The sequence below is a fragment of the Pinus tabuliformis genome, chromosome J (genome assembly GCF_031772625.1).
Source record: "Pinus tabuliformis cultivar Carrire ecotype Pingquan chromosome J, CPIR1, whole genome shotgun sequence".
Taxonomy (NCBI): Eukaryota; Viridiplantae; Streptophyta; class Pinopsida; order Pinales; family Pinaceae; genus Pinus; species Pinus tabuliformis.
In genome coordinates, this window is record NC_142295.1 from 365,745,364 (window position 1) to 365,757,549 (window position 12,186).

A 12,186-nucleotide genomic window follows, 5' to 3' on the forward strand; every position below is an offset into this window, starting at 1 on the left:
CCACCATTGGGCTATCCAACTCCTATTGGATGGAGAAAACTCTTCCTACTATGAATCATCCAAATCATTGTCTGTACTGAAGCCTCCACACGTCTTCACTTCCTCATGCGAACAATGTTTCACAATATTTCACATTGGGTTCTCAATTCGCTCAACATGAGCAACCCAATAGCTCTAGCATTCCGCTCATCAAATCTAAATCATACTCTGACCCCAGGGGGGGAATTTCTTCTCTTCTACTCAGCAAAATTACTACTCTCAAACACACCTCAATCTGCCAAATTTATGCCATAACCAACACATGAATTCTACATCTTCTTCTGAACTCTATCTCTGATTTCAGCTCACAAATATCTAATATATATCTTCATAAAATATGTAAGCAGCTACTTCATAAGCTACTCACTCTCAATTCTCTCACAATAGAATCCTACACACTCTCAAGAAACCAACTAAATGAACTCAAATCCTTCTCTTATTTAACAATTTCTGAGATGATTAACTCAGTAAATGCACCAAGTTATGGAAGACTCAACAAATTTTTTCACATGCTTCTGATTTGGTTGAGGAAGGCTTCTTGACAAAATCAATCACTAACTCCATTAGCCCTTTGATATCTTCAACATTGATCATCTTCTAGAGGGCCCACAAACTTTCTCCGACCATATGCTGAAAATTCCTGATTAATAACATCGCCACAACACCAAAATTGGTTGAGTAACACGAGGAATGCAGATAAAAACCATGAAATCCCTCACTCGCTCCCTTAGCGTTGTCCTTTGCACTATTGAAGCTATAACCATTCCCTTGGGTCTTTCTCCATGCGATTGGAGCTCTCCAACCTCTCCCTTGACCCATCATGCATGTGGCTGGGGCTTAGGAGACTCAGAATCATGCTTCCTCAACTCAAAACTTGCCTCAAATTCTTCTAGGACTTGACCAGCCTCTGTAGGACCTATGGTAGTCTCTGACACTTCAAAAACACTTCACCAAGTCACTGCAACAATTCCATCATCAACACAAGTCAAACTAGGTTGACTAGGATGCCAACCAACGACCATGCTAGCAACTAATCCATCAAACTTCTCTAAAACATCCCTGCCATCAGTATGCAACTCCAATACCTATCATACATCCTCCAACATCTGCACAACCATCTCAAGGATCCCCAATCACATGTAGATACTCTCCAATACCAACGTATAACATGTCAACATCATAGGAGACCTAATCCAGGACATGGAGACCTTGGAGACCAAACCAACAAGGCTGCTAAACTCTAACTCCTGAAGCAACCATCATCAACTTTATGTAACAACATGATCATGAATATCATCATCATGTGAAGACCTCCAAGCTAGTGAAACATACTAACATCCAACCAAGGACCATCTCTAAGATAGTCCAAGCTAGTAGACATGCAAGGGACTATCTACATCTCAACCATACACAAGCCACCTCGATCATCAAACACCTCAACCATATGTGGCCCAAGAAACTAGGTTGACATCAATGACAATCAACCACACATCTACAACATTGCAACGCACATGAATGCCAACAAAAAACTTTGCTTCTTTAGCACTACACCTTTCTTTCTTCTACTCTCCACACATATACCTTTCCAACAGTGTGAAATTCACCTCTACCAAAATTTGTATGCTATGCCACTTGGAATTTGACCTTCCTGTTTTAACCATCATAATTTGAGAGGATGCCACATCAACCCTCATTATTCATGGAAAAGGGTCTATCCACATGATCATGATGAATAAGATGCTAGAAGAGTCCACATTATAACCAAAATTAATATTTGGAGTCATACCTAACCATTAGTAGATTATCGAGCTATGTTATAACCAAGCCACTAGGAGGAAAAGGGGTTCCATTCTTTTTGAGGGATTTTTGTTCCATAGACAAGTAGTGTAGCTAAGAGGGATAGGAAGAGAATACATAGAGAGGATTTGTGCACAGTAGTAGCCCAAACACCATAAGTCTTACTTGTTCGAACTTACAATTATTTTATATTCATAGAAAGAGAGTAGAGAAACCCCACCTTCAAGTTGGTTCCTCTCCTGAAAGGGTTTTCCAGCATATATTTTGTGTCAATTATAGTTTATGAGTTTTTATTTTTCTATTTTCTATTTACCACATAATTATGATTTGCATGCATATGCAATAAATAGTAATTTACAGATCCATAAATCTAAAGGGAAATCAACACTTATAGTGTAGATTTTGGATTTTGGATTTTAATTTATTAGATCTGTTGTGACACACTGTTTAATGGAATCTCCATTTCAATTTATGGATAATTTATGGAGTCACCAAAATAAACCCATTGGAAAGTAGGAAAATGTATTTTAAGGTATATTGCAAGAACAATACAATTTGAAATTTTGTACATGGATTCCAAAGAAAGCTATCCTCTTGGTTACACATATAGTGATTTTACAAGAAGTATTAATGACAAAAATAGTACCTTAGGATATGCATTTCAACTAGGTATAGGAATGATTTCGTGGGCATCCAAGAAAAAACCCATTGTTTCCATTTCATCAGCAGAAGTAGAGTATGTAGGAGCAACACGAACAACAAAAGAAGAGTATGCAGCAGAAACATGAACAAGATGCCAATTAGTTTGGTTAAGAACATTGATAGGTGATCTTAAGGTAGAAGAAAAAAGAGCCAAATCTTATTTTTGTGATAATAATTTAGTTGTTTCACTTTCCATAAATCACGTGTATCACAGCAAAATTAAACACATTGACACCTGTACTCAGTTCATCCAAGAGCTAGTCAACAATGGTGAAGTAAATCTTCAGTTTTGCAATTCCAAAAAATAGTTGACAGACATCTTTACAAAGCCATTGGCAAAAGAAAGTTTTGAATTTCAAAGATAGCATTTACAAATTATATGTGCTGAAAATCATACGGAAGATGAAGTAAAAAATAAGGGGAAGTGTTGAACATAACTATTGACTACATCTTCCAACTATTAGATAGTTTAGTTAGCCAATATATTTTGTAGTCTAGTGCATTCAATGCACAAGTAGTAGTTTGCAATAATGAGTTAGACCACATAAATAAAGGTGTTAGATTGAGTCAAACAAGTAGTTTTATATATTCTTTATGTAACTAGTTTTTAATGTGGTGTGGATAAGTGGCATCTTAATGTGGAAGGAGTTATGAAGCTCCATTCATTTCTCAATCTGGCCTAAATTGTATTTCGCTATATCTTTCACTCTTTCTCTTAAAGGCTGACAAAAATTGGTTGAAAAAAGAGAAAAACATTATTAAGAATCATACAAATTTAATTTATTATGACACATAACATTATTTTCATCAAGTAGTAAAGGAGAGGAATAAGGATGTTATATTTGTTCATCAGTAAAAGCATATACATAACGAGAAGAATAAGGGATAACATATTGAATAAAAATAAAATTTCCTTGAATAAAATAAAGTTTCCTTCCCGAACTTCACTCTCCTTCTATTTCCTTCTTATAAGGTGTCCTTTTGACGAAGTCGACATTAACTAGGGTTTACTCCACAAATTACATATCTATCAAGTTCCCTTTCACATAAAAATAACACTTTATGACTTATACATCTAAACTTTGAAAACAAACCCCCTAAGATTTGGATCAACCCCTCCCCAACCCCCAACCCCCAACCCCTAGAAAATGATGGTCCCCATATTTCAAAATGCTAAAAATGTAGGATCCCATTATGTTTAAAGTACCATCATGGTTACAATATGCCATGGGCTAATCAAGAGAAGAGATTTGTGTGGTAAACCAATAACCGTGGGTTTGCAAGTGACTCATAACCATCATCATTACAATATTCCAAGTGCCAATTAATAAAAATGGTTTTTTTTGGTTTATGCATAATGGTGGGTTTGCAGATGACCCAAAATTATGGCTATTAATTATTTTTCCTAGAATGGACTCTTATTGCAACTTTGCTAATAAATTTTGTTACAGGTGACGAAATCAAATTCTGTCAAAGGGCCATTTAAATATTGAAAATACCTTTCCATTGATATAAATTTTTTTCTTTTGATGACCTATGGAGTGATAAATTCATTCTTTAAGCTCAAAGTATGCGTAGTCACATTTCTATATAGACATGTGAATTCAATATATGATACCTCTCAAAATAGGAACCCAAATCAAATTCTGTAAAAATCCCAATTGAAATAATGAAAAATTCTTTATAATGATCTATTTTGAACCCTATCAACTATTCTATAGAGGTCATGGAACCTGCATGAATTTCACTAAAGATTATTTACCTATGTTCCATCCATTATTGTGCCAGTGAATGTGAGAATACCAAGAGTAGAGGGCTACAAAGGATGAAAAGGGTTTGTAGAGTAACATGGGCTACTATAGAGGCCATGGAACCTCCATATTGTATACCAATGGACGTAGTGAATCCAAGTAATAATTCTCTTCCAATGGTGATTGAATATCCAAGGGTATAAAACCCTATAATTCTTGTGGACGAATACGGTGATACTTACAGTGTATGGCCAAGCAATTGGACTCCAAAAGTACCAAAAGGAGGTTGGAGATTGCTGTAAAAATTTGAAATTGAAATATGCTTCAAACCCTCATTCACATGGAGTTGTATCCTACTTTGATACCACTGATTTGGATCTTGAGGGATGAGATCCAATAGGCTTGAATATTGAGAGAGTAGTAAAGCAAACATATAGATCTGCCATAAAAATAATCACAAGAGCATTGATAAAAGTGAAAATGTTGAATACATCACCAAAATATTGAGAGAGAGAGAGAGAGAGAGAGAGAGAGAGAATCAAAGAAGAAGAAGAATTCCATTAAGAAGAACCATTACATGCAATGAGGCCAATTTTGGGACCTATCATTCTCGAACTTCACTCTGCTCCTATTGTCTTCTTATAGGGTGTGTTTTTGATGGAGTAAATTTTAATGAGGATCTACTTCGTCAACTACCTATCTGCCAAGTTGCCTTTTACATAAAAATATGACTTTTTGACTTATACATTTAAACTTGAACTATAACCCCCTAAGATTTAGATCAAAAGATACTTGGATTTACTAGGGTTTCTAAATCCATTGTTTGTAGTTCAACATATAAAAGTATTCCTATTTCTACCGTATTTGCATTTTTTGTTGTTGACTAGGCCTATATTGGTTCCTTTCACAAGAGTTTGGATTTTTATATCTAATGACTCTTCTACTTCGATTGGGCCAATGATTATTTATTTAATTATCAATGTTTTTGGTTGATAATTCCTTCTATCTTAATTTCTTGTAGCACCTTCTCATTGTTATTTAGATTCTTTATTTATTTATTTTATTTTTTCTATGAAACACATATCCCAAGGAAAACTACTTTGAATTTTGCCTCATTCTAAATATGGTACCCAAGCTAAACAAGGTCTCATAGAACCTCAATTAAGTTTTGTCAACATTGAGCTTAAGGCCATTTGTATCATCCCCAAGACTTAACCCTCCCTCACTAGTACTGTAATTATAACCAATTATGTCATTAGACCCTATATGGGTATGCAAATGGAAATGGGAAAAAGACACATAATAATTGTAATTATAATATAATAGTAGTTAAAGAAGAGGTGAAGACTCGATACGGGCCATGAGAAGCCATGAGTGATCAGAATGGAAAGTGGTATCCACCCATGGTTTTTACCCATGGTATTGAATGACGTAACTCAAGGAAGCACTGAAAGTACTATAAATAAGGGCCTCACCTTTAAATAGGACATGGAAGACTCCACAATGTAGATGTAAAATCATTTCTCGTTTTGAGTTGAGTGTTATCTTTCTCTTTCTATTTTATTTTTTGTCTTGTGGTGATATTTAGTCTCCTTCCTCTTTGGATCAGTGGTATCAGAGTGAGTTATAACCCCATGGAAACTAGGGTTTAAAGTTGGTTTTGATCAAAGCTAGGTGATTTGATGATAAAATCCTACAGGGTATGGGTTATCGATAAACATTATGTATATGTTACAAATAAGCATATTTGTTAGCATTCTTCGAGAGGTATTGGTGTTTTGTAATTTCTCAAAGATCCTACCGATCCAAATTATAATCCATTTTGAGATCTCAAAACATGCATGAAGGGTCTTGCTTCCTTTTGTGGTTTATGAAAGCTTGATTGTTTCATTGATATTCCTACCATTCAAACTCATAATATTTTTGACACATTCCCTATACCCTTTGGATACTTCGATGCTATATCCATTTATAGAGATCCTAGTGAACATGGTTTTGTTTCATATTTGTATTCCATTTTCCATTGATCCCTTCAGGCCACGAGCAAATTTTAAGATTGTTCTTTTCCACTGTTTTTTTTTTTTTACTTGTTAGATGCTTAGATTGTTTGAATTCCTCTAACCAAACCCCAATACAAGGATGGTTACAAGATGGTTGTCCTCGTGGTGTCCAAGAACATAATCGCCATAGAGTAGCACTTCTTCTTGTTGGGATTATCGGGAGGATGGTGCATGAAAACGAGGGTGTTACTTTTGAGGTGAATGATGGAGATGAACAAGATGATTATAAGAATATAAATTTACTATCCACATTTTATTGTTGTTATTTTGGGCATGGTTAACCATGCTCTACTTCAACTCAACAAATATTTTTAGGGAAAGTAATGCTTGCTTCAATTCCATAGCTTCCAATTACCCATGGCATTAAGTGCAATAATCCTTATGCCTTCAATAGTATCAATGTTATGTCATTTGGGTTGTAGCAATTGGAGTTGGATATTTAATAGATTATTTATGAGTTCATAGCTTCATAGTTATTTTCATGCAGTTCTTAAAATGCTACATAATGGTCATGAAAAGTTGTATTCTTATGTTATGGACCATCGTGATATATGTTTTGATCAAATTTTCGTTCAATATGCTAGTGGTAGTCCCTTTGCAGGTTCCTATGGATAAATTCCTGTGTTTCTTCTCTATCATGATTGGGATTTCGGGCTTATATTTCTCAAAATATGGATGAAATTGGTATTGTTGGGTTAAATGGCAACCCTTATAGATGACAACTGGTGAATAAAGTTCTAGAAGTTAAAACAAATGGGTTTTTTTGCTTACTTGGATTATGGGCACTTCAGCAAATTCTATCACCAATACTTGTAAATTTTTTTATAGCACTTTGTGTGCCATATACCTTTGCTTATGGTTTGTTTCCTTTGTTTGGGTACTCTCTTATTGTAAATTTTATAGTTTATCAGTTTTCCTGGTCAGGATGCCTCGTGCTAGGGTTATGGTGTTGGAGGTTCTTCGATGGCACTGTAGTTGATGGTATTTACACCAAAGCAACATATGTAGGTATTGATCTTGTTGGAAAGGTTGAGAGAACATTCCTGAAGACGATACACACAACCTAGTTGTCACTAGTTGTCATTGTTAATATGCTTGGTGACAATGTTAGATATATCACTCGTATGGGATGATATCTATTTGGGTACTATGTTGAATCTTCCTGTGCAACTCTAGTTGTTTCATCCATATAAAAATTTGTAAACTATCATGATATTACTACCATGTGCTACCCCTTGCTCATTATTTTGAGGGGTATCATTACTTACTTAGTCACAACTATGTTTGCAACTGACATATTTGAGATCAAGGTTGTGAAGGAAATTGAGCCTTCATTGAAACAATCCCTTATTATATCCACAGTAGTGATGACCATTAGCATTATGGGAGAGGAAACTAATGTTATATTTGGGTTGGATTTGGGATACAAATTTGTTAGTGTTTCCATATTTGTAATTGCAGTAAGAATTTTTATCAATTTTAGTTTTGCTTCCAAGTATGGTATTGCAGTAGCTTCTTTGTTCATGATTAAAGATATTACAATAATGATTAGACATTGGTGTATATGGACCCATAAGCGACAATGTTAGTGGAATTATTGAGATGGCTGGAATCAGACATAACATCCATGAAAGGAATGATGCCCTTGATGCAACTCAAAACACCATTATCGCCATTGGAAAGGGTTTTTCTATTGGTTCAACTGTGTTGGTAACATTTTCAATTTTTGGAGCCTTTGTCAGCCATGTTGCAATTCAAACTGTAGATGTCTTGACACGAAAAAGTGTTCATTGGTTTAATTTTTGGGTAAGTGCTTCCTTACTATTTCTCCACAATGATAACGAAAAGTGTCTTCACTAGTGTGAACTCAAATGAAGTTGAGTCTTCCTTTGATTTTGTGCACTTACCAGTTGATTTCAGAAATAGATGCAACCTAGGATACTGTTTTTTAAATTTCACCAGTTTCAAAGCTACTATGATATTATACAAATATTTCCATAATAAAATGTGGAAGGGTTCAAATCAAACATGGTTTGTGAGATAAGTTGTTGGGTCCCTATAATACTAGTGATTACCCCATTACTATTGTAGTTATACCCCTTATTTATATTGTTGTGCCCCTATTACCCCCATGTTGTTATTTATGTGCCCCATAGAATCCCTCTATTGTTATTTTTGTGGCTTTATATTATTATTGTTAGGTCGGCTGGATTATATTGTGACTCCTTAGACTCCTATATATAGAAAGGAGGTTTTGTCATTTGTATCATCCAAGAATTGTTCATTTATGTAATGTAAAGGAGGTTTCCCCCTCAAAGAGGCTGAATTCTAAGGAGTTGATCTATCTTTTCTATCTTTTTTTGAGCTGGTTTCATAACATTTGGTATCGGAGCTTTGGATTCTAGGGTTTCGCTGCTCCAAACAGGTCATCGTGGCATTTTTGCTATAACTTTTTTTCTGTGACGTTTCAGAAGTCGTAAAAAAAACCCATTTGAGAAGAAATCGTGTTGAACCTTGGGTTCGAATTTCAGAGTTTTTGCGCGATATTTGCGGAGATATGATCTGAGGAAGTTGGTCTTTTTGCAGACTCCTGAATTACATTCAAAATAGGTGACCTGGGGAAAATAATCATAACTTTCTCTCTGGGGATTGGATTGAAATTTCGTAAGAAGGTACAGAAAGAGGACGGACTGTAGTTTCTTGTATGCATGTTTCAGATCCAAAGGTTGAAATAGTGACTCGTGGCACGTCGTACAAGTTAGCTCTACTGAACTAGTCTAAAAGCAAGTCACTGTGGGAGATTTCACATAACTATTCCTTGGAGAATCCAATTTGGGTCAGACTTCTGGCGTTGGAAAGAGGACGCAAAAGGCTACTATAGGTCACAATTTCAGAACTGGATGATCCGAAATTATAGAGATACATCATATTCAATATCAGGCTTCTATAAAGTGAAAAAATGTGTGTAGTTTTTTTTAAATTTTTGTGTAAGCTTGGTTTAAGGAATTCAAAGGGCATAGTAAAGCATTATTATCGGTAACTGATGCCCCGAGGAAAGAAAATGCAAACACCTAGTAAGGAACCTAAAAGCTCTAGCATGACTCATGAAGAAGAGGAAGAAATGCTACATGATATATCAAAATTACAGGAACAAGTGCAACAAATGTCACGCTCACAAAAGCTAACAAAAGCTAAGATAAATGGCGTGGAATCTAAGATAAAGGGCATGGAAGCTAAGATGGATTATTCGAAGATAGATTTGAAGAGAGACATGGCAGATTTGAAGACAGACATGGCATATTTGAAGGCAGATTTGACAAATTTTCTACAAGAAATACTTACTAATGGTGAAAAGGTTGTAAAGGAAACTCATGATGTGAACAAAAGTAATGTTAATCATGATTACATAGACTCTAATGTTGGATTGAAGACCCACCATATTCCAAAAATCGATATAAGGAAGTTTGATGGCAAGGATCCCGCCACATGGATATTACAGATGGAGCAGTTCTTCGATCTCAATAATGTGCAAAACACACAAAAGGTACGTATGGAAACTGTATATTTGGAACCAAATCAGTTTGTATGGTATCAATGGCTTTGCTCTCGTAAACAATTTATCACTTGGGCAATTTTTACAGAAGAATTGATAGCACATTATGAAGATACAAAAAGTAACACTTTTTTTAGCCAATTGATAAGTCTCAAACAAAAGGGTTCAGTAATGGAGCACATTGAGGAGTTCCAAAAATTGAACATAAGGGTAAAAGATATTCCAGAGGAGCATAGGATTGATGTGTTCATAGGGTCTTTGTCAAGCGGAAAGAGTCGATAGTGCGAACACAACCAACCTCCCTAGGAGCCTAAGACTCTCTAGTGACAAACAAGACAAACAAGAGCAATCCTTCTCTAAACATGCATTTACCATACAAGAAATCAAGTGTTTAGATCCTACCTGTAGTCCAACGCTGTTGTAGTAGTCCAGCCTCGCCGATCCGGATGAGCTCCTCCTTCACTTCAAAACCTGCATTCACTAACAATCAAACGATTAAATAGCACTTGATAATCTCATAAAATAAAACATATTTAACATGTGGACCAAGGAGTACATGAAACAACTCATAAATAACAAGTTATTGAGAAGAATGGACTCATTTGCATTAATAGGAAACAAAAGGAACAATTAAAACCTGAGCCTTGGTGTTGTGCAAGTCCCTCCCAGGGTCCATCAAGAGTTCTCCTTTACTTTGACAAAGCTCACCCACTTCCAAATGGAACAAGTAAGGATGGGAATCTCTCCTCACAAGCTTCTAAATGGGAGTCCTAATTCCAGCAGCATCTACCCTTAGAAATGTTTAGCTTTCAACCTCCCCTCCTTCTAGCCCAATGCCTGTATTTATAGTGCTCAAGAGGAAGTTAATCAGGTCCACCATCAATGGGATAAGTCCCTCTTTGGATGGGATAGCTCCCCTCTTGATGGGATAAGTTCCTCTTTCATAGGGGTACATGAACCATCTGGAGGCGCTCAATACACGTCGAACAACCTTCTAGAATGCTCTAGAAATGACCACAAGTAACTTTTTAAAGATGAAACTTGCGCATTTTGACCTTTACAGGGGTACGCACCTGCCCCTTTACATACAGAGCGTACAAGTACGCAGCTTTTGTGAACATTAGGTGCGTACCCGCAGGTAAGGCTGAGAGAACCTGCGTACCCAGAGATAAACACATTTACAAAGACTTTCTCTCTTTTTGGAGTTTGACATGGAGAGCAGAGGCATAAGACTTGCCCAGGAGGATAGCATGACTGTTGATAGAGCCATACTAACTGTACATAGCCATGGTGACATTTTTTAGTGTAACAGATTTCCCCCTAAAGTGCGAAGCCTGTAGTAGATTAGGGTTTTGTTTTATCTAGGAAGGGTGAAGCGCTTTATCATTTCAAGGATTATCTCGTGGAGAGCCCGGTCAGAACCTGCAATTTTCAACACAAAATACATGTATAAGATTATATCATCGCTGAGGTAGGCATTCCCATACTCAGATCAAAAAACTTTAACTAACAGACTAACTACTGCTCTGATACAGGAATGATTTTGCAGTACATCATAATCATAGACTTGTGTAGACACAGTATGGACGCAGCCATCTGTTTATAATTGGTCTACTATATAATGAATACAAAACTCCTCGCAGCCTGGATGGTGGAAACTAGATCCAGGGTCTTCATTTCTACTTCCCGAATTGGTACGATTCTAGCCATGCGAATAAATGAGTTGATGTCGAACATGGTAGAAACCACTTGATTACAAGTCAATGATGTAAACTGTTAACAAGTGTGAGAGAGACCACCAGTGATGTCAATGGTTCTCAAAGTACCCAGTACAATCCATGAGATGTGAATGAATGAGTTGATGTCGAACATTTCACGGAGTCCTTCGATCGAAAGTCAATGATGTAAACTGACGTCAAAGGCGAGAAACCTGCCATTGATGCATGCAGGCTTCAAGGCACTGACGATTTCTAAGTCATCTCTCTAGGTAATGTGCTGATGTTGATAGAAAGCGACTCGTTGCAGGCAAGCCTACAACACGAAATCATAGTTCAAGTTGGAGAAAATGTTGCTGTAAGGATTGACTCAGGGATGGTCAAAATGGATGACAAAGTATTTTGCAGATGAAAGTTTTGTTTGCAGACCTCTTGAACACATAACGACACAACAGATGGCTTGGTGATGAATGACTCAAAGTTAATCCCCGGAACCTGGTTAAAGACTTTCAATGTGGTTTGATCAACTGTGAGGCAAAGGATTTCCCAACCCAGGTGAATGAAAAGTG

General features: G+C 36.3%; 1 pseudogene; it reads left to right on the forward strand.

Annotated features, from left to right (window-relative positions):
• Positions 1-6,011: 6,011 nt before the first annotated feature.
• On the forward strand, positions 6,012-7,416 carry LOC149227262 (putative E3 ubiquitin ligase SUD1 pseudogene; annotated as a pseudogene).
• The last annotated feature ends 4,770 nt before the right edge of the window (positions 7,417-12,186 follow it).